Raw genomic sequence first — 23,064 nt, forward strand, 5'->3', positions numbered from 1 at the left:
GGATACGAGGGCTGTTATCATTCCTGTCAAGAACAAACACCCTGACGGTCACATTGGTGCTGAGAGGGGGAGAACCCCCATCTTGGGCCTTCACTTGCAGCCGAAACTCTCTGAATTGTTCATAGTCAAAGGATCTCTGGGCATAGATGGTACCGGTATCAGAATTAATGGAGATATAGGAGGAGATGGGAATGTCCTCGATGTTGCTGTTGAGGATGGAGTATGTGATCCGTGAGTTCTGATCCATGTCGGAATCAGAGGCTTTGATGGTGAAAATGGAGGCACCTGAAGGATTGTTTTCTGGCACATAGATGCTGTAGGTTGATCTCTGAAATGTAGGCGCATTATCATTGATGTCTGAGATCTGTAGTGAGATTGTTTTGTGTGTGGAAAGGGGTGGAGTTCCTCTATCAGTGGCTGTGATTGTAATATTATATGCAGGAGTTCTTTCTCTGTCCAGGAGACTGTCTGTCTGGAGCTTGAAGTAATTGTTAGATGAGGGAAGAATTTTGAAGGGTAAACCATCTTGTAAGTAGCAAGTAACTTTTCCATTATCACCACTGTCTTTGTCATTTACATTGATCAGAGCAATGACAGTTCCTGGCAGAGAATCTTCAGGAACAGGGCTGAACATGGAGGCTAAAGTCACCTCTGGGGCATTATCATTCCCATCAAGAACATTTATTTCAATGTTGCAGTGTGTCACCAATCCACCTCCATCCTTTGCTGCTGCTGTCATAGTATATCTTCTTGTTTCCTCAAAATCCAACATCTGCAGAAGAGAGATTATGCCATCAACTGGATCCAGTCCAAATTTCTTTTGTCCATTGACGGGAATGTTGCTGAATTCATATCTGATCTGGGCATTTAAACCATCATCTTTGTCATAGGCTACAACTTGGAGCACAAAGGACCCAACAGGAGCTTCTTCATGCACACTGACCTTGTACACCTCTTGAGTGAAAACAGGTGGGTTGTCATTGGCATCTGTGACATTAATCCATATCTGGGCAGTCCCAGTTTTTCTGGGTTCCCCCCCATCCAAGGCTGTAAGGATCAAGTGAAGAGAGTGCTCACTTTCCCGATCCAAAGATTTCTGCAGCACCAATTCTGCATTTTTACTTCCATCTTCCATTTCTCTAACTTCCAAAGTGAAGTACTGATTGGTGCTCAACTGGTAATTCTGGAGGGAGTTCATCCCAATGTCAGGATCTTCAGCTTTCCCAAGGAGAAATCGTGCGCCTGGTACAGTAAGTTCACTTGTCTCCAAGTTGATGTTATCATTGGGAAACAGTGGTGCATTATCATTAATGTCCTGAATTGCTATAGTTAAATGGAAGATATTGAGGGGATTTTCAACTACCACTTCAAAATTTACTACGCAAATGGGAGTTATGTCACATAGCTGCTCTCTATCTATTCTGTCACTTACATAGAGGTTTCCATTCTCTGCATTTATACTGAAATACTGCATTTTCTTCAAAGAGACAGCATGCAGATTGCGCCTTCCTAGATCTCTGGCATTCAGTCCCAAATCCTTGGCAATATTCCCCACAATTGAACCCTTTGCCATCTCCTCAGGGATAGAATAACGAATCTGCTCTGAGGCAGCCCAGCAGGAAGGTGACAAAAGTAAGAGAAGCAGTACTTGCCTTCTGAATGCTCTGCCATTGTCTTCGTGTCTTCTGTCCATCTGGCTTTACAACAAATTAGCTGCTTCCTTTTGCAGATCAGATCAAAGCCCCATCAAGGTGCAGGATCACCATAAGGAAAAATAAGCTGCCTTTCTTCTTAATGTTTACAGAAAGTAGTTGAATTTTTTTTCCTTTCTAGCAGGATTGGTCTGTCGTTGTGATGTGCTGCTTGTCCAACTTGCACAGCAATGATTAAACAGTTGCTCCTTAGGAAACACATGCGTGGATCTTTTCTCTTATCAGTCTGGCTGCCACACTGGCCAACAGTGACACCCTCAGGCTCAGATGGAGAACTACAAGGGATTTTGTTCTCATTTACTGTAGTTGAAAATAGAACAGCAGTTTGGGTATTATATTTTGGAACGTGAAGGAGAAACATCCCTATGCTAAGAGCTGTTCAGCAATGGAGCTGCTTTGCTGCAGTTATTCAAGCAGAGTCTGGACAGTCATATATTGGGGATTCTCTCTTTCCTGCAGGGCTCGGCATTGGGGTGGGAATCTCCTCTGACATGATTCTATGTTTCTCCAAGTGCGACTTTCCTGGTATACAAAGATCTGCTTCCACAAATAATGCGCCAGCATTTCTTTTTTCCTTTCTCTTTTTGAATTACCTCTTCAGCGGCTTTTAATTTAAGGGGTTTTACTACAGTGACTGTCGCACTGTGTTGTCTGGAAATAATTTGTACTAAAAGAGAAATTTGACTAAGCGTCATAGAATGGAAACTAGAACTATGGCACTGATATCCCAGCATTGATATACCATTGATCTTATTTTGCATTTCCCTGATAGAAACATGGGCAATTGTTACTGATATCTGTGATTTCTGCTTTGATGCCAAAGATATAATCTCAAAATGTAACAGATAATTTTACCCAACCACAGATCTCTTGCTTTTTTTCAGTTTTATTAGAAGGGATATTTCCCCCAAATAAATCAGAATAAACCTATGAGTTGACAGTGATCTCAGCTGTCCTGTAGAAGACAAACATAAACCAAAGTGTGTCAAACGAAAACAAAACAAACACAGATAGGGTTTTTTAGTGTTTGATTAGAAACCAGAGCTTTTGCTCTCCTATTCTTGTTAGTTTCTTCCTTCCTCCTAAAAAACAACATTGGCTTTGAGAAAGAAAAGGTGTTAGCAGGTGACAATATTGATATAGTAGCACCCCCTGACTATGAACCTGCTCTTTCAGGAGGACCCCATCCAAAGCACACAACTGACCAGTTATCCAGCCTCAGGGAGACCCACTCAAAGCTCCTCTGTCTTGAGGAGTTTTGTTGGCCATCATTCAGCTGAACGCTAAGCCTAGGCACTAGTCCAGGGCTTGCACAACCGCTTCTGATTTAGAAGTTACAGAGAAGTAGAGCTCAGCATCATCAGCATGCTGATGACACCTTGCCCCAGATTGCTCAATGACTATCTCCAGAGGCTTCATATATAGATGTCAAACAGCACTGAAGACAAAATGGTACCCTGTGGCACCCACCAGCACAACTGCCAGCGGGCTCAAAGACAATCACCCAAGGTTGTTTTCAGAAACCAACTCTGGAAATAGAACCAGAACCATTGTTAAACAGTGTCTCCAGTACCCATCCCATTAAGTCAGTTCAGAAAGATATAAAGGGAATTGTGTCAAAAGCCACTGAGAAAGAAATCAGGTAAGGTTAACAGGATTATACTTCCCCTGTACTTCTCCTAGTAAAGATCACCCATCAGTGACAAAGGTCAATTCAGACCCATAACCGAGGCCTGAAAGCAGATTGAAATGGGTCAAGATAATCTGTTTTGTTCCAGAGTACTTGTATCGTCACTTCTGACATTGTGGTCTGACATTGTGGCTCCTTGTGATATTCAAGTCAACTAGCAGTTACAACGTTATCCTAAAGCAAATCTTTGAAAGACAGGTATGTATCCCTCAGTCAGCATTCCTTCCCCCCTTTCCCTACTCCATCCCAACACCAGAGCACATTAGTTTCCCCCCACCTATATTTTATGAATAAGAACAAATCAGTGTGCCTTCTTGACATATCATTTCCAGGATTTAATGATCCCCCGTGGCATTATTTCATGGGCAATATTAGATTCACTTACTGTGTGCTACAAAGGTTTCCCCTTCTCAAACACTAGTTACCATGGGTGGTATCCAGTGTTCTAGACCCAAGTAGTGCTAAATAGTATCTACATTATACAATTCCACATATTATACAAAATCTATATGCTACACCATGTTAAACAGAGAATTATGTAGATCCTATGGGAAGCAAATTTGCTATAAAGGACATATCAAGAATTGCACCTATTGCACAACTATTTCGGAAGAAATAATACTGAACTAATCCCTGGATTTGTACCCCAAAATGAGTAAATAGTGGGGATAATAATTGATTCATCAAAGATAGATCTATCACTCCCAACTTTCTTTGGTTTTTGTCTTCATCTGTTTGTCTTTATCTGTGATTGAGTCCCCTGAACTTCAAAAAGCATGTCACATTTATACCAGCTGTAGAAATTACAGTGGTACCTCGGGTTACATACGCTTCAGGTTACAGACTCCGCTAACCCAGAAATATTAAGAACTTTGCTTCAGGATGAGAACAGAAATCATGCAGCGGCGGCGCAGCGGCAGGCCCCATTAGCTAAAGTGGTTAAGTGCTTCAGGTTAAGAACAGTTTCAGGTTAGGAACAGACCTCCGGAATGAATTATGTTCTTAACTTGAGGTACCACTGTATAAGGCACAAAAGAAGACATTAGTTGGAAAAGGGAATAATTACACTTATTTGACTGACTGGATTTTAATCTATAGTCCAATGCTTTAGATTATTAATCTTGTAAGATTAATTTTGTTGTACTGATATATTTTATGTTAAAGATTATTTTAATTTCCTTATTGTTTTGTATCATTTCCTATGTCAACTTGGGGTATGTGGATTTTATATGGAAGTGCTAATTCACTTTGCCTTTCCTTATATTAAAAGTTTCCTTTCATTACTCTCAATACATTGCTATGGTCTGTGACTATCACAATGCATCCATTCATGACAGGCCGAGGAGTGAGCTTTGGGCTAGTGATGTTCCAGTTCAAAAAGCAGAAAGGTCATAGCTCAGTGGTAGAGTATCTGCTTTTCCTTCAAAAGGTTCAAAGTTCAATCCTCAGAATCCTGAGGTAGGAAAGCGAAGGTCTTCTGTCTGAAGACCTGGAGAGCTGTTGCTAGTTAGTGTGGACAGTACTGAGCTTGATGGACCAAGTGTGTCCGTAGTCTTGAGGGAACCCCCAGTTTTACAGAAGTACAAAAAAACAAGAGAAGGTGAAACCCAAACTGACCAAAGACAGCAGAGCATGCTCAGTAGAAACACAATGCTCAATGCCTGTTGGAGGAGAAAAATATAAAACAGGGGAGGAGGAGGAATGAGATATTATGGAAAAAGCTGGCTGAAACCAGACCCCACTTCTTACTCTGTAACATTCAAAGCACAAAAATTCTTCAGTGAAGATCTCCAAAACCTCAGCTAAAAGTCTGAAGCAAGTCTGCAAACTTACAAATTGCACACACCTCGTCCCTTACATATGCCAAGAGACCCCACCATTTGCAGCATTGTGTTGGTTCTATAGGGACATTCAGCTGAATTCATGAAGATCAAGATTAGGGAAAGAGGGTAAAGTATATACAAATATTCAAAAGGGAATCAGAGGGAAGGAAATGATTAATTAAACCATATTACCTGTATATACGGAGATGAAAGAGTAAACTGATTATTACAACATACTTTCAAATATTCAATCTCAGTAAAAAAAATTGCACCAAATGTGTAGTAGCAGATACTGCTCAAAAGAAAACACTCTGAGATGAGTGAGCTTAAAATATATTAGTACTCTATAGATATGCAGCGAATGCAGAATCAGTTCACCATGAACTGCTGAAAAAAACAACTCACCATATCAGTTCTATCCATCTCAGAAATTAGGATATTGCCTCCATTGGCAGTCAAAGGTGCATCAGACTGAGTGTTGCATGAAATATTCTCTGAAGTTTGAACATTGGGTGTTGGAAAGGTGAACTCCTGTACCCTGGACTCAGAAGATAAGCACAGCTGATACGAATATGGCAATGTTCCTTCTTCATAGTTTGGTGGGAAAATGACCGTGTTGTTTGAATGGGGAACAGGAGCAAAACACTGCAGGAATTCTGGGTTCCCTGATCGCCGAATCTTCATGAGAATGGCCAGAATCACTGTCAGGAGGAATAAGAAGGAGATCAAAGCTAAGGCCAGCACCAAGAAGAACTGTAGATCAGATTGATACTCGGAGTCACTGGGCTGGTGGCTAATTTCCGGAAGTGCCTCCTGGAAGTTCTCAGCAAACACCAGGTTGAGACTCACGGTAGCGGATAGTGGCGGCTGCCCATTATCCTTGACTAAGATGACGAGCTTCTGCTTCACAGCATCTCTTTCCAGAAAAGCCCGTGAGGTCCTGATCTCCCCAGTATGGGAACCAATTGAGAACAGCCCAGGTTCTGTTGCCTGGAGCAGATAGTAGGAGAGCCAAGCGTTGTGTCCAGAGTCAGCATCCACAGCCACCACCTTGGTCACTAGATAACCCTCCTCTGCTGAGCGAGGCACCATCTCAAACAAGGAGGAGCCCTCTACTCCTTGAGAAGGGTAAAGAATCTGAGGGCTTTGGTCATTCTGGTCCAGAATGCACACTCTCACGGTGGCATTGCTGCTGAGGCGGGGGGAGCCTCCATCTTCGGCCCTCACCTCCACTTGAAACTCCCTGACTTGCTCATAGTCAAAGGAGCGCTGAGCATAGATAGTGCCAGTCTCAGAATTAATGGAGAGGAAGGATGAGAGAGGCAGCCCCTCAGTGATGCTGTTGCGAATGGAGTAGGTGATTTGAGCATTCTGGTCCACATCTGGGTCGGAGGCTTTGACCCTGAAAATGGAGGAGCCTGAAGGATTGTTCTCTGGGACATAGGCAGTATAATAGGGTTTCTCAAAGGCAGGGCAGTTGTCATTGATGTCAGAGATCTGCAGTGTGATGGTTTTGTATGTGGAAAGAGGGGGGTTGCCTTTGTCTGTGGCTGTGACTGTGATATTGTACTCTGGAGTTCTTTCTCTGTCCAAGGGGGCATCTGTGAGAAGCTTATAATAATTATTGGAGGCTGATACCATTTTGAATGGCAAAGCGTGTTGTATATCACAAGTAATCTTCCCATTATCTCCAGAGTCTCTATCATTTACATTGATAAGGGCTACCAGGGTTCCTACTGCAGAGTCTTCAGGGATGGGGCTGGATAAAGAGGCCAGAATCACTTCTGGCGCATTGTCATTCTCATCTAGGAGTGAAATTTCAACTTTACAGTGAGCCGCTAATCCACCTCCATCTCTTGCTTCTACTGCCATCACATATCCTTCTGTTTCCTCAAAGTCTAGAGCCTCCTTAAGTGTTATTGTCCCATCTTGTGAACCCAAGTGGAACTTTTGACGAGCACTTTCAGGGATGTTACTAAAATTATAGTTTATCTGAGCATAAGAACCGTCATCACTATCTGTGGCTTTCACCTGGATCACTGATGACCCTTTGGGGGCATTTTCTTTCAGCTTGACCGTGTATACTTTTTGAGTGAAGACTGGTGGGTTGTCATTTGCATCAATGACGGTGATCCATATTTTGGCTGTTCCAGTTTTGGCAGGCTTCCCTCCATCCAGCGCCATAAGGATTAATTGGAAACTGCTTTCACTTTCCCGATCCAACTGTTTATTCAACACTAATTCTGCATATTTCTTTCCATCTTCTATTTCTCTCACTTCCAGAATAAAATACTGATTTGTGCTAAGGTGGTAATTCTGGAGAGAATTCACTCCAAGATCAGGATCTTCAGCTTGTCCAAGGAGAAACGTGGTGCCTTTTAAAGAGGATTCACTTATCTCCAGCTTGATATCCCCATTTACAAAATATGGTGCATTATCATTAATGTCTTGGATTTCTACAGTTATATGAAAAATATTCATAGGACTCTCAACCACCACTTCAAAATTGATGGAGCAGAATGCAGTTTGACCACATAATTCCTCTCTATCAATCCTTTCCCTTACATACAGATTTCCATTTTCTGCACTGAGAGTAAAGTATTGCTTTTTACCTAGGGAAAGGATACGTAGATTATCATTTCCCATTTCTCCATTATTCAGGCTCAGGTCTTTGGCTAGGTTTCCTACAATGGATCCCTTTTCCATTTCCTCAGAGATGGAATAATGAATGTGCTCTGAGGCAATCTGACCACACAGAGAGAATAATAAGAGGAGAGGTACTTGCCATCTTAGGGATCTGCTTTTTTCCTTCTGCCTATCTTCCATCACTCTTGCAGGAATTTGTGCTTTATTCTTGTTTTCTGTAATCAGCTGAGCTGATGAGGAGTTTCACATTCCCATTAGGATGCAGAAGTGCTCAATAAAAGATGATAGAACAAGGCTACTGGTTGCTGCCGGATTTCTGTATTTTGCAGTGGTTTTTGCTTCTCAGCAAAACACTTTGGAAATCCCTGTGTTCTGCTGTTTCCCAGCTCTGTGTGACTGAACAATCACATTGCAGAAGCAGCAAATCACTGGATTTTCAGCTCCACTGTGAGAACTATGTTGGCCAACAGCGGCACTCTGAGTCTCAGATGAGGAACTGCAAGAGGTTTTGTCACAGATAAGATGGAAGAGATTTGTTTTGTCATTTACATATTGATGTGTATCCATTTTCAGGAATATTTGGGTAAATAACATAGCTTTACAAATTTGTTGATGTGTTTTATCTGTAGGATAGGCCACAACTCACCGGCATCCAAAAAGTAGTAGTAGAAAATAACCAGCAACAATACACTACACACACACACACACACACACACACTCAATGTGGAATTTATCCCACCTCCTCCCCCTATTTTCTTTACTTTTTTTAGAAAGATCAGGTAGGATATAAATGGGGAGAATAAAAGAATTGTAGCATTCACCACATTTTGAAATTGAAATCTGTAACTTTCTCATCTCCTTGAGAAATGTTACCATTTGTGTAGTAAAAAACATGTGCCTAGAATTTTATTTTTTATGTTCCTAGAATAGTTACATGTTAAGAGTAGAAAACCTGGATTTGCTGATGAAGTGCGCTTCACAGAAATTTGCAGCTAAAATCTGACACCTGCCTTGAAATTGAAGTATGACTAACTTACTATCAATATTTACCGTTTGTGTAGTCTGAGTAGAACATAGTCTTCAAAAACCTCATAAATATCCATTTACTGAGCTTTCCACTTTACAACAAGTTTGTCTATCAGGAACTCCATTTACTGAGCTTTCCACTTTACAACAATTTTGTCTATTAGTAACTCCACAGTTTAGCATTCTGACCATTGTCTATTCAGCTTATGAACTTGCACTTGTCAGTATTTTAAAGGGGGATCAAGGATGAAATCTAATTCTGTGGAGTCCTGGATAAAGTAGGGCGATATTGAAGTAGTAATTGTCAAGACATCATACCCTGCCACTATGACAATCTACATGTTTAGAAAAAGCAAATACTATGTGGGGGATCAACAGTTCATTTTTAAAAGGAAGGAGTTCTAGTTCATCCTGTCCAAAGAAGTTCGTAATTTTACAAAATAGTTCAGTTAAAGTTCATCCAAATAGTAACTTTTTAGTTCATAAAATAATCACCTTGGCATTTCCCCCCACCCCTAGTATGCAGAATTCTACAAGCTGCTTTGCTTGCATGTATCCTAAAAGTAAACCAGCACCACACACAAATAATATGTAAAAGCCATCAGATAGTAACAGAACTTGGACAGCGTCTCCTAGTCAGGCTTGAGAACACTGGGCTGGATTCATAATTGACCCTTCCAAATCTACAATTCTACAATTCTCTTAAATAGCTCCTTATACAGAGGAAAGATTTATGCAGACACAAAAGCAATGCTCATATTTGGGAAGCCCTTAGCTTTCCACAAGTGGCGCTGTGGGTTAAACCACAGAGCCTAGGACTTGCCAATCAGAAGGTCGGCTGCTCGAATCCCCGTGACGGGGTGAGCTCCCGTTGCTCGGTCCCTGCTCCTGCCAACCTAGCAGTTCGAAAGCACGTCAAAGTGCAAGTAGATAAATAGGTACCACTCCGGTGGGAAGGTAAACGGCGTTTCCGTGCGCTGCTCTGGTTCGCCAGAAGCGGCTTAGTCATGCTGGCCACATGACCCAGAAGCTGTATGCCGGCTCCTTCGGCCAATAAAGCGAGATGAGCACCGCAGCCCCCGAGTCATCCACAACTGGACCTAATGGTTAAGGGTCCCTTTACCTTTACCTTAGCTTCCTACAGACATGTTGACATCTAGGCACACCACAGTCTGGGGCACATTTAGATAAAGTGTGCATAGGACTGGAGTCAGAATTCGCTGAATTCTACTCCAACCTATACACCTCCAACAACCCACCCCAACAGGGAATCAAGAACCACCTGACAGGACTGCCCATTCCAACCATAACAGAAGACGAACAAGAGTTCATTGGACAGTCCTATCATCCCAGTGGAAATAGAGACTGTCCTCAAAAACAAAAAAAATACATAAAGCCCCAGGCCTAGTTGGTTTCACAACAAAATTCTAGAATTATTCTTCCAAAGAGAGGAGTTGGTTACTGACAGTCAAATTGCTTCTCACCAATATTATCATCATAGTCCTAAAAACACATGACTCATAAACTTTATTTCTGAAGCTTCACCTCAGAGACACAAGAATAATTCAGCTGGTCACCACAAGCTCTCTCTCTCTCTCTCTCTCTCTCTCTCTGTGTGTGTGTGTGTGAGAGAGAGAGAGAGAGAGAGAGAGAGAGAGAGAGAGACTAAAGAGTTCTGCTCTCAGTAATATTATATACATCAATTACAAAGGAGAGAACTGATACAAATAAAGGCCAATTTACCATCTCCATTTCCCTGTACACACACACAGAGAGAGAGAGAGAGAGAGAGAGAGAGAGAGAGAGAGAGAAGAATTGCCATGGAGCTTGTGCTATTTTTCTAAAAAAAAATTGTTAGCCTTCCATCCACTAAGAAAAGGTGGAAAAGGTGTTACTGATTTTGTAACAGTATTGTGTGAATGCTGAGTAAAAAGAGGACAAACTATGGCAATTTCCACAAAAGTATGGAGGCATTCTGTCTGGATTTTGCTCATTGAAAAACACCATGGCTTACACAAATAATTCTGGATAACAATTCTTACCTCTTCATCTTTATTCATCTCAGCTTGACAATTATTTTCTCCGTTGCCTGTAAAAGGAACACCAGGTTTCTCACTGCTAACAATATTGTCTGCAATCTGTATATTTGGTGTAAGGAAGGTAAACTCATTCTTCCTGGACTCAGAAGACAGACACAGCTGGTAGGAATAGGGCAAAGTCCCATCTTCAAAGTTGGGTGGGAAGATGGCACCATTCTTGGAATGAGGAACAGGACCAAAGCACTGTAGGAACCTGGGATGCCCTGATTGACGGAGCTTCATTGTAACGGCCAGAATCACGGTCAAGAGGAACAAGAAGGAGATCACAGCTAAGGCCAGCACCAAGTAGAACTGCAGGTCAGACTGATAGTCCAAGCTGCTGGGTTGGCTCTTCATTTCTGGAAGGGCCTCCTGAAAGTTCTCAGCAAACACCAGGTTCAGAGTCATGGTGGCCGAGAGAGACGGCTGCCCGTTATCCTTCACCAGAATGACCAGTCTCTGTTTCACAGCGTCTCTCTCCACAAAGGCCCTGGCTGTCCTGATCTCTCCAGTATGAGAACCAACCGTGAAGAGTGCCGGCTCAGTGGCCTGAGTCAGGTGGTAGGAGAGCCAGGCGTTGTGTCCAGAATCTGCATCCACGGCCACCACCTTGGTGACAAGATAATCTGCCTCGGCCGAACGAGGCACCATCTCAAACAAGGCTGAGCCCTTGGCTTCTTGGGAGGGGGACAGGATACGAGGGCTGTTATCATTCCTGTCAAGAACAAACACTCTGACGGTCACATTGCTGCTGAGAGGGGGAGAACCCCCATCTTGGGCCTTCACTTGCACCCGGAACTCTCTGAATTGTTCATAGTCAAAGGATCTCTGGGCATAGATGATGCCAGTCTCAGAATTAATGGAGATATAGGAGGAGATGGGAAGCTCCTCGATGTTGCTGTTGAGGATGGAGTATGTGATCCGTGAGTTCTGGTACATATCAGGATCAGAAGCTTTGATGGTGAAAATGGAGGCACCTGAAGGATTGTTTTCTGGCACGTAGATGTTGTAGGATGATTTCTGAAATGTAGGGGCATTATCATTGATATCTGAGATCTGTAGTGAGATTGTTTTGTGTGTGGAAAGAGGTGGAGTTCCTTTATCAATTGCTGTGATTGTAAGATTATATGCAGGAGTTCTTTCTCTGTCCAGGAGACTGTCTGTCTGGAGCTTGAAGTAATTGTTAGATGACGGAAGAACTTTGAAGGGTAAATCATCTTGTAGGTAGCAAGTAACCTTTCCATTATCTCCACTATCTCTGTCATTTACATTGATCAGAGCAATGACTGTTCCTGACATAGAATCTTCCGGAACAGGGCTAAACATGGAGGCTAAAGTAACCTCTGGGGCATTATCATTCTCATCACGAACGCTTATTTCAACTTTGCAATGTGTCACTAATCCACCACCATCTTTGGCTGCTACTGATATAGTATATTCATTGATATCCTCAAAGTCCAATAACCCTATAAGTAGGATTGAGCCATTCAATGGATCTAGACTGAATTTCTTGTTGGCATTCTGTGGTATATTACTAAAATAATACCTGATTTGGGCGTATGAACCTTCATCATTATCAGATGCTGTAACCTGGAGCACAAGCGATCCAACTGCAACACTTTCCCTCAAACTGACCTTGTACACCTCTTGAGTGAAAACTGGGGGGTTGTCATTGGCATCAGTAACATTAATCCATATCTGGGCAGTCCCAGTTTTTCTAGGTTCACCCCCATCCAACGCTGTGAGAATCAAGTGAAGGGTCTGTTCAGTCTCTCGATCTAGTGCTTTCTGCAGCACTAAATCTGCAAATTTATTTCCATCATGAGTCTCTTTAACATCCAGAGTAAAATACTGATTCGAGCTAAGGTGGTAATTCTGGAGAGCATTCATCCCAATGTCAGGATCTTCAGCTTTCCCAAGGAAAAACCGTGTTCCTAACAAAGTTAGTTCGCTTGTTTCTAAGTTGATATTGCCACTGAGAAAGAATGGCGCATTGTCATTTATATCTTGAATTGTAATAGTCACATGAAAAATATTAAGGGGATTTTCCATTACCACCTCAAAATTAACAAGACAGAGTGGAGTTGTGCCACATATTTCCTCTCTGTCAATCCTGTCATTTACATAGAGATTTCCATTTTCTGCATTGATACTGAAATACTGCATTTTGTTCACAGAGACAGCATGCAGATTGCGCCTTCCTAGATCTCTGGCATTCAGTCCCAAATCCTCAGCAAGATTCCCCACAACTGAACCCTTTGGCTTCTCCTCAAGGATAGAATAACGAATCTGCTCTGAGGCAGCCCAGCAGGAGAAAGGCAAAAATAAGAGAAGCAGTACTTGCCTTCTGAGTGCCATTCCATTGTTTTTGTTTCTTCTATCCATACAGATCCCTGAGAAACAGCTGTCTCCTTTTTTCAGCTTGTAATGATCAAATTGTCATCTGATCACAAGGAATCTCCACAACAAAGACTAAGCTGGATTTCTGCCTAGGTAAATCAGTTCCTTCTTAAATTTTTATTGTCCTTTCCAGCAAGATTGCTTGGTTGTTGTGATCTGCTGTTATTGTACAGAAATGGTGAGACAATCCCTTTCTAGAAAACTATCCAGGGGTCTCCTGCATCTTCTCTGTGGCTTCCACACTGGCTGACACTGACATCCTGAGGCTCAGACAGAGAACTGCAAGGGATTCTTTCTCATTCAACTTATAATTGAAAAGCAACCTGGGTATGTTCATATTTTGGAGTGTCCAGGACAACCACAAATTGGTGGCATCCAGGAGAGTTGTCTTTGGTCCTCCACCGTTTATGTTGTCAAATTACAGCTGCATGTCAACATCCTTTTATCCATGTTAACAACTTTCAAAATAAAAACAGAATTGTCTTGTGGTGTCTTAAAGCAAATGTGGCACAAGTTTTCATGGACTAAAATAATGACTGTGATATTGCTGTTAGTTTAGTATGAAGAATTGGCACCCAAGTTAGTCCAAAAAGAACTGGCACCCAAACAAAATCCTGAGCTTGGCAGAGCAGAAATCAGAATGCAGGCATTATTATCCCACTTTTTTATTTTGAATTATGATTATGATTATGATTATTTCAACAAATAAGGTTTAAAGACTCTCTCAAGGTAAATCTTTAAAAATGTAGTATAAACACCAACAACTAGGAAACACTGGCCTGTGAGTGCTTCAATTGGAGAACAGCCTTTACCAAAGGTGTCATGGGCTTTGAAGACACTTGAACACAGGACGAAAAGGAGAAATGAGCTAAGAGGAAGGCACACTTGGCAAACCCTCACCATGATCAACTCCCACCCAGAAACCTGTGTCCCCACTGTGGAAGGATGTGTGGATCCAGAATTGGCCTCCACAGTGACTTACGGACTCACTGCTAAAACTATGTTTTGGAAGACAATCTAACTCAGCTACGAGTGATCGCCAAAAAAGTAGAAGAAGAAAGAAGAAGAAAGAAGATTATTATTATTATTCCACCCACTTGACTAGGTTGCCCCAGCCACTCTGGGTGACTTCTAACAAATTAAAACACAGTAAGACATCAAACATTAAAACATTCCCTATACAGGGCTACCTTCAGATGTCTTCTAAAAGTTGTTTATTTGCTTAACATCTGATGGGAGGGCATTCCACAGGGCGGGCATAACTACCGAGAAGGCCTTCTGCCTGGTTCCCTGTAATTTCATTTCTTGCAGCAAGGGAACTGCCAGAAGGCCCTTGTAGCTGTATCTATGTCTCGGCTGAATGATGGGGGTGGAGACGCTACTTCAGGTATGCAGGGCCAAAGCTTTAGGGCTTTAAAGGTCAGCACCACACTTTGAACTGTGCTCGGAAACGTAACAATAACATGCACATTTTTACTTATGTCTTATCAATATGGCTTCAATTTCACTTGGATCCCAGATGCAATTTCAAAACATTTCCAGTAATTTTTACCTACTCATAAATCTCACACTCACCACTGCTTCTTTCTGTGTTACACAAATAGCCTTTCTAAGATATCAGAATAATATTATCCGAAGGCAAATGATTTCCCACCCCAAATCAAAATATTTGTTCCAATGAAACAAGTGCAAAAATTCAAATGTTTTCTTCTTCTTTTCGATGTTCAATGGCACTCAAACATTTCATTTATCTACTGCTCTCCTTATGCAGGAAAAGGCTGTACTAGGTGGTGGTGGCTTGTTTGCAGGCTGCTAGTTCAAGAGCCTGGGAGACACACCTATGTTGACTATGATTTTTTAAAAATTGCTTCAGTGTGGTTCACTTTGCAACAAAAGCAAGGAAGCTCCTGGAAGCCTTCCTGATGGAAATAGGTCACCTCAAGTCATTTTGCACAGGCCACAGCTTGGGCAATGCAATGCCATCAAGCCAACATTTCAGTAGGGTGCTCCTGAGGATATGGGTCCATTACTCAAGAGACTAACTTTAATCATGTTAACTGAAGAGTGACTACTGCTCTCCACAAAGGACAAACCTGGACCTGCCCCCATCCTGCTATGAACTACAGAGATACACTTGGTATAGGAAAGGAAAGGCTGTTCAGAGATGTCACCTTCATACATTCAATCAATTTTGGAATTTGCTATGAAGCTTTTGTCCAGAAAGAAATAAAACCAGGCTTCTGAGGGCCCAGTTTGCAATAAGGTGGATTTTGAGAAGGGAGCAGAAGAACATATTGCTTCAAAGGAAGTGGGGGTGTCTTTCCTTGGAGGAGACCCAAGTGAGTGATGGACTGCCTCTACTTTACTGCAATGGCTAATTGTTATCTTCTAGATTTAGTTAAGGGACGCGGGTGGCGCTGTGGGTTAAACCACAGAGCCTAGGACTTGCCGATCAGAAGGTCAGCTGTTCGAATCCCCGCAACGGGGTGAGCTCCCGTTGCTCGGTCCCAGCTCCTGCCATCCTAGCAGTTCGAAAGCACGTCAAAGTGTAAGTAGATAAATAGGTACCGCTCCTGCGGGAAGGTAAACGGCGTTTCCATGCGCTGCTCTGGTTTCGCCAGAAGCGGCTTAGTCATGCTGCCCACATGACCCGGAAGCTGTACGCCTCCTCCCTCGGCCAAAAAAGCGAGATGAGCGGCGCAACCCCAATGTCATCCGTGACTGGACCTGATGGTCAGGGATCCCTTTACCTTTACTAGATTTAGTTAAAAATTTAAAAGCAGTAGTGATGCAGGTATATTCCTGGGCTATCTTGCTCAGAGTGAGGAAGTTCACCTTCCTCATAGGGAGGCATGGTGATGGGGTGGTTGCTCCAGAAAGCCCAACAAGAGCCAGGTTGGTGGGGGGTGGCATAGGCAGTGAGACAAGTGTACAAGTTGGCAGTACTAATCTGGCTTTCATTTGGCTGACACAGTACATTTGTTTATTCACGTCAAATGAATTCATTCAGCCATAATTTACTACCATTATTTCTCTACTCACAATCTGAGATATAGAGATTATGTGAGGGATTACCTTGGGCATTCAGAAGCAGGGGGAAATAATACTGAGTTACTATTAAAATGTTTGTGAAGCACTTTTCATTTTTAAAATGAACTAGAAACATAAAATGGGATGCGGGTGGTGATGTGGTCTAAACCACAGAGCCTAGGGCTTGCCTAGGTTGGAATCCCCGCGACGAGGTGAGCTCCCGTTGCTCGGTCCCTGCTCCTGCCCACCTCGCAATTTGAAAGCACATCAACGTGCAAGTAGATAAATAGGTACTGCTCCGGTGAGAAGCATTGCTCTGGTTTCCTTGCATTGCTCTGGTTTGCCAGAAGCGGCTTAGTCATATTGGCCACATGACCCAGAAAAACTGTCTGTGGACAAACGTTGGCTCCCTTGGCCAGTAAAGCGAGATGACAGCTCAACCCCAGAGTCATTCGCGACTGGACATAACTGTCAGGGGTCCTTTACCTTTACCTTTTTAGAAACATAAAAGGACTGTTAAAGCAGGTTCAACCTTTGGTGAATCATTTCAGGTTAATATCATCTTAGGTATTTCCTGAAACATTCTTATTATTCTAAAATTAAACCATGCGCTTGGAACCCTTCCCTCTCATTTTCACTGTATTAAAGCAGAACAAAATACAGCTTTCTGAGAGAATGTCTCTCTGCCTGTTGGCCTCTCTCCCTCTCACCCCTCACCCTCTCTCATCCCACTCCCTCTGTCTCTCAAACACATTTTTCTTTAAAGGTATGAAGTGGAAGAACAGAGGGTCTTCAGTAAACTGAAGTAATGATAAACTAGATATAGGTTAGATGGCATACATAGCATTTTCCTTATACCATATCCACAGCCAATCAATGTGAGGAGGCAATGAAGCAAGATCATACTCATCCACACAATTTCAGTTGAAGATCTGAATACTTACAAATATATGCACCCAGGCCTGTACACATACCAATAGTGCAAGATTTCTGATGACAAAGAAAAGGCCTATTTGAGAACTCCTGTATGACAGGTTCTGTACTGACCTTCAGCTTCAAGTACGCCTGTGAGGTTCTAGCAGTGGGAGAAGCTCCCCATCTTCATGTGAAGTGAATATTTATATGAAAAACTGAGATAAATCAGCTTAAAATATATTAGGGAATGCTTAAAATGTTAATCAGGTTAAGCTGAAAATAAACTCACCATAACAGCTTCATCCACCTCAGAATTTAGCATATTGCCTCCACTGGCAGTCCAAGCCACATTAGACTTATCTGTGGTTTGAACATTGGGTGTTGGAAAGGTGAACTCCTGTACCCTGGACTCAGAAGATAAACATAGCTGATAGGAATACGGCAATGTTCCTTCTTCATAGTTTGGTGGGAAAATGACCGTGTTGTTTGAATGGGGAACAGGAGCAAAACACTGCAGGAATTTGGGGTTCCCTGATCGCCGAATCTTCATGAGAACCGCCAGAATCACTGTCAGGAGGAATAAGAATGAAATCAAAGCTAAGGCCAGCACCAAGAAGAACTGTAGATCCGATTGATACTCTGAGTCACTGGGCTGGTGGCTAATTTCCGGAAGTGCCTCCTGGAAGTTCTCAGCAAACACCAGGTTGAGACTCACGGTAGCGGATAGTGGCGGCTGCCCATTATCCTTGACTAAGATGACGAGCTTCTGCTTCACAGCATCTCTTTCCAGAAAAGCCCGTGAGGTCCTGATCTCCCCAGTATGGGAACCAATTGAGAACAGCCCAGGTTCTGTTGCCTGGAGCAGATAGTAGGAGAGCCAAGCGTTGTGTCCAGAGTCAGCATCCACAGCCACCACCTTGGTCACCAGATAACCCTCCTCTGCTGAGCGAGGCACCATCTCAAACAAGGAGGAGCCCTCTACTCCTTGAGAAGGGTAAAGAATCTGAGGGCTTTGGTCATTCTGGTCCAGAATACACACTCTCACGGTGGCATTGCTGCTGAGGCGGGGGGAGCCTCCATCTTCGGCCCTCACCTCCACTTGAAACTCCCTGACTTGCTCATAGTCAAAGGAGCGCTGAGCATAGATAGTGCCAGTCTCGGAATTAATGGAGAGGAAGGATGAGAGAGGCAGCCCCTCAGTGATGCTGTTGCGAATGGAGTAGGTGATTTGAGCATTCTGGTCCACATCTGGGTCGGAGGCTTTGACTCTGAAAATGGAGGAGCCTGAAGGGTTGTTCTCTGGGACATAGGCAGTATAATAGGGTTTCTCAAAGGCAGGGCAGTTGTCATTGATGTCAGAGATCTGCAGTGTGATGGTTTTGTATGTGGAAAGAGGGGGGTTGCCTTTGTCTGTGGCTGTGACTGTGATATTGTACTCTGGAGTTCTTTCTCTGTCCAAGGGGGCATCTGTGAGAAGCTTATAATAATTATTGGAGGCTGATACCATCTTGAATGGCAAATCATGTTGTAAATCACAAGCAATCTTCCCATTATCTCCAGAGTCTCTATCATTTACATTGATAAGGGCTACCAGGGTTCCGACTGCAGAGTCTTCAGGGATGGGGCTGGATAAAGAGGCCAGAATCACTTCTGGCGCATTGTCATTCTCATCTAGGAGTGTTATTTCAACATTGCATTGAGCGACTAATCCTCCCCCATCTCTTCCTTCTACTGCCATTACATATTCTTCTATTTCCTCAAAGTCCAGAACCTCCTTAAGTGTTATTGTCCCTTCATGTGGATCCAAGTAGAATTTCTGGTGAGCAATTTCTGGGATGTTACTAAAACTATAGTTTATCTGGGCATTTGAACCATCATCTCTATCTGTGGCTTTCACGTGGACCACTGAAGACCCTTTGGGGGCATTTTCTTTCAGCTTGACTGTGTATACTTTTTGAGTGAAGACTGGTGGGTTGTCATTTGCATCAATGACGGTGATCCATATTTTGGCTGTTCCAGTTTTGGCAGGCTTCCCTCCATCCAGCGCCGTAAGGGTTAATTGGAAACTACTTTCACTTTCCCGATCCAACTGCTTATTCAATATTAATTCTGCATATTTCTTTCCATCCTTTCTTTCTCTCACTTCCAGGATAAAATACTGATTTGTGCTAAGGTGGTAATTCTTGAGAGAATTCACCCCAAGATCAGGATCTTCAGCTTGTCCAAGGAGAAACGTGGTGCCTTTTAAAGAGGATTCACTTATCTCCAGCTTGATATCCCCATTTGCAAAATATGGTGCATTATCATTTATGTCTTGGATCTCTACAGTTATATGAAAAATATTCATAGGGCTGTCAACCACCACTTCAAAATTGATGGAGCAGATTGCAGTTTGCCCACATAATTCCTCTCTATCAATCCTCTCCCTTACATACAAATTCCCATTTTCTGCACTGAGAGTGAAATATTGCTTTTTACCTAGGGAAAGGATATGCAGATTGCCATTTCCCATTTCTCCATTATTCAGTCTCAGGTCTTTGGCCAGGTTTCCTACAATGGATCCCTTTTCCATTTCCTCAGGGATGGAATAATGAATGTGCTCTGAGGCAATCTGACCACACAGAGAGAATAGTAAGAGGAGAGGTACTTGCCTTCTTACTGATCTGCTGTTTTCCTTCTGACTATCTTCCATTCCTCTTGCAGGGATATGTGCTTTATCCTTGTTTTCTGTGATCTGTTGAGCTGATGAGGAGTTTCACATTCCCATTAGGATGCAGAAGAGCTCAATGAGGGATGATAAATAAGGCTACTGGTTGCTGCCGGATTTCTGTATTTTGCAGTGGTTTTTGTTTCTCAGCAAAACACTTTGGAAATCCCTGTGTTCTGCTGTTTCCCAGCTCTGTGTGACTGAACAATCACATTGCAGAAGCAGCAAATCACTGGATTTTCAGCTCCACTGTGAGAACTATGTTGGCCAACAGCGGCACTCTGAGTCTCAGATGAGGAACTGCAAGAGATGTCTTAGGTCTTCAGCAAATAACATATAAGGGATTTCTTGCCGCTTTCTTGTATATGTGGGTGGCAAGCAAAACCCATAATGTCTTTTGTGATTTTGCAAAAGCAACAACCCAGAATGTATTTTTTATATTTTGTCATTACAACCCACAGTAACTCAAATTCTTTAGAGTATCAATAACATAGAGGAGAAGTCATCACATCTCCATCTACCTGCTTATTGTGAGAAACTTGAGATAATGTTACAAAAGGCTTCCAGGACTTGCAACAGCTTTTTTCATTTAAAGAAATATAATGTCTTCAATAAAGCTTCCTTGAGTATAGTAGAGGTATGCATTTTAAATACTTGTGATATGGTTCTACTGTAGAATAAGAATATTAATATTTCAGTTTTGTATACAGGCCTCTCCCCTCCCCATTTACGTGATATCAACCTGCACTCAACCATGTATATGCGTGGTTTTGGGAAACAATTAAATAATTCAATTCAAACCTGGAAATGCCAGAAGAGAGCTGAAATGTCCAAGTGGCTCGCAAGAAGACCCTCCCTGGAGGCCAAAGAGGACGGCAATGAGGGCAGAGGAAGCCCAGAAGAGACTAGAGACACAGCGAGGCTTTGTTTAGGCTGCTCAGCTTCCTTGTCTAACAGCTGATGTGTGGGGTAGCGCAGCAGCAGCCACTTTCCCATGCATCCTGCAGCCTCCTGCCAGCCCCATAACTTCAATTCTAGTTGTGGATACTTTTGGATACAGTAGAGCACCAAAGAGGGTGTTTGGAAGGGGGGGGGGACACTTTACGCAATTTCAGTTATGCCTGCAGGGGCCAAGAACATAACCCCTGTGTAAGTGGAGGGAGACACCTGTACTTTTCAGAACTATTCCAGATGTTACACAGCATGAATCTTTGATTTGCTACAGATGTATGTATGACATTCAGTTGATTTGCATGTAGAATATCTGTGACACACACTTACAGATATGTGTTTATTGACGGCTTCTTGCCAATGTTCCCCATATCTTTTTGTCAGTCAGTGACCTTTAGGGACTATGTACCTAGTTACTTTGGCATATGTATCTGCTTACTGCAACATTTATGAAGTGCTAGTGGTGAGTGAATTTAAGAAACCTGAGCTATGTTATTCTGTCAACTTCTTACCATAAGTATTTAGGTAGACTTGCTAGATGCACATGGATTAGTAACGTATTTCCAGCTACTAAGAATGCTGCAGGTTTCTAGACCTGCAGTCCTTCAGTGAGAATGAGAATAAGGTCAGGCTTAGCCTAACAGATATATCTGCCCACCAGCCTGTCCATGAACATATAACTTGTCTTCCATCCTTAGCTCTTGTTCCTTTATCTGCAGCCCATCTAGGAGACCTTCTGCCTCTGGTCCTTGCTTGCTTGATTTGGCCGAGATTTCACCAAATTATAATTTACCACTATAGCCCTAACATGTGACATAATTATAATAGTGATTGTCTGGCACCATTTAATTTAGTTAATTAATATAAGCTTCGCTCTACAAAAAGAAAAAGAAAAAAAGTTGTTGGTATAGCAAACCTGGCTACAAAATAATCTTAGATTAAAATCAACGACAAGTGTTGCACTTTCTGAGAGCAACCTAAAATAAAGAATACTCTACAACCTCTTAATTGCCAGTTGCTGAAAGTTATATAGCAGCTAGCGTAAGCTACATGTAAACAATTAATATTTCCATTATAGTTATGGTTAAAAATTATTGAAAATACAGCACAAATAATTTTTGAAAAGAAAATTTACCTTGTCATTATTAACTTTGTCCAAATGCAAATTGCTTTCACTTCCCCCTGTGAAAGGAACATCAGATTTCTCACCACTAAGAATATTGTCTGCCATCTGAACATTGGGTGTCAGGAAGGCAAACTCATTCTTCCTGGTCTCAGAAGACAGACACAGCTGGTAGGAATAGGGCAAAGTCCCATCTTCAAAGTTGGGTGGGAAGATGGCACCATTCTTGGAATGGGGAACAGGACCAAAGCACTGTAGGAACCTGGGATGCCCTGATTGATGGAGCTTCATTGTAACGGCCAGAATCACGGTCAAGAGGAACAAGAAGGAGATCACAGCTAAGGCCAGCACCAAGTAGAACTGCAGGTCCGACTGATACTCCGAGCTGCTGGGTTGGCTCTTCATTTCCGGAAGGGCCTCCTGAAAGTTCTCAGCAAACACCAGGTTCAGAGTCATGGTGGCCGAGAGAGACGGCTGCCCGTTATCCTTCACCAGAATGACCAGTCTCTGTTTCACAGCGTCTCTCTCCACAAAGGCCCTGGCTGTCCTGATCTCTCCAGTATGAGAACCAACCGTGAAGAGTGCCGGCTCAGTGGCCTGAGTCAGGTGGTAGGAGAGCCAGGCGTTGTGTCCAGAATCTGCATCCACGGCCACCACCTTGGTGACAAGATAATCTGCCTCGGCCGAACGAGGCACCATCTCAAACAAGGCTGAGCCCTTGGCTTCTTGTGAGGGGGACAGGATACGAGGGCTGTTATCATTCCGATCGAGAACAAACACCCTGACGGTCACATTGCTGCTGAGAGGGGGAGAACCCCCATCTTGGGCCTTCACTTGCAGCCGGAACTCTCTGAATTGTTCATAGTCAAAGGATCTCTGGGCATAGATGGTGCCGGTCTCAGAATTAATGGAGATATAGGAGGAGATGGGAAGCTCCTCGATGTTGCTGTTGAGGATGGAATA

General features: G+C 42.8%; 1 protein-coding gene and 1 pseudogene across 2 annotated transcripts in view; both read right to left on the reverse strand.

The window, feature by feature from the left end:
* Nucleotides 1–23,064, reverse strand: part of LOC308481843 (uncharacterized protein) — a 228,289-nt gene that overhangs the window by 185,803 nt on the left and 19,422 nt on the right. The gene's annotated exons all lie outside the window — the stretch shown is intronic.
* Nucleotides 17,476–19,964, reverse strand: LOC308481940 (protocadherin gamma-B5 pseudogene; annotated as a pseudogene). The gene has a single exon. The product of its transcript is annotated as a protocadherin gamma-B5 pseudogene (transcript).

The sequence above is a fragment of the Podarcis pityusensis genome (assembly GCF_964106645.2).
Source record: "Podarcis pityusensis genome assembly, chromosome: 7".
Classification (NCBI taxonomy): domain Eukaryota; kingdom Metazoa; phylum Chordata; class Lepidosauria; order Squamata; family Lacertidae; genus Podarcis; species Podarcis pityusensis.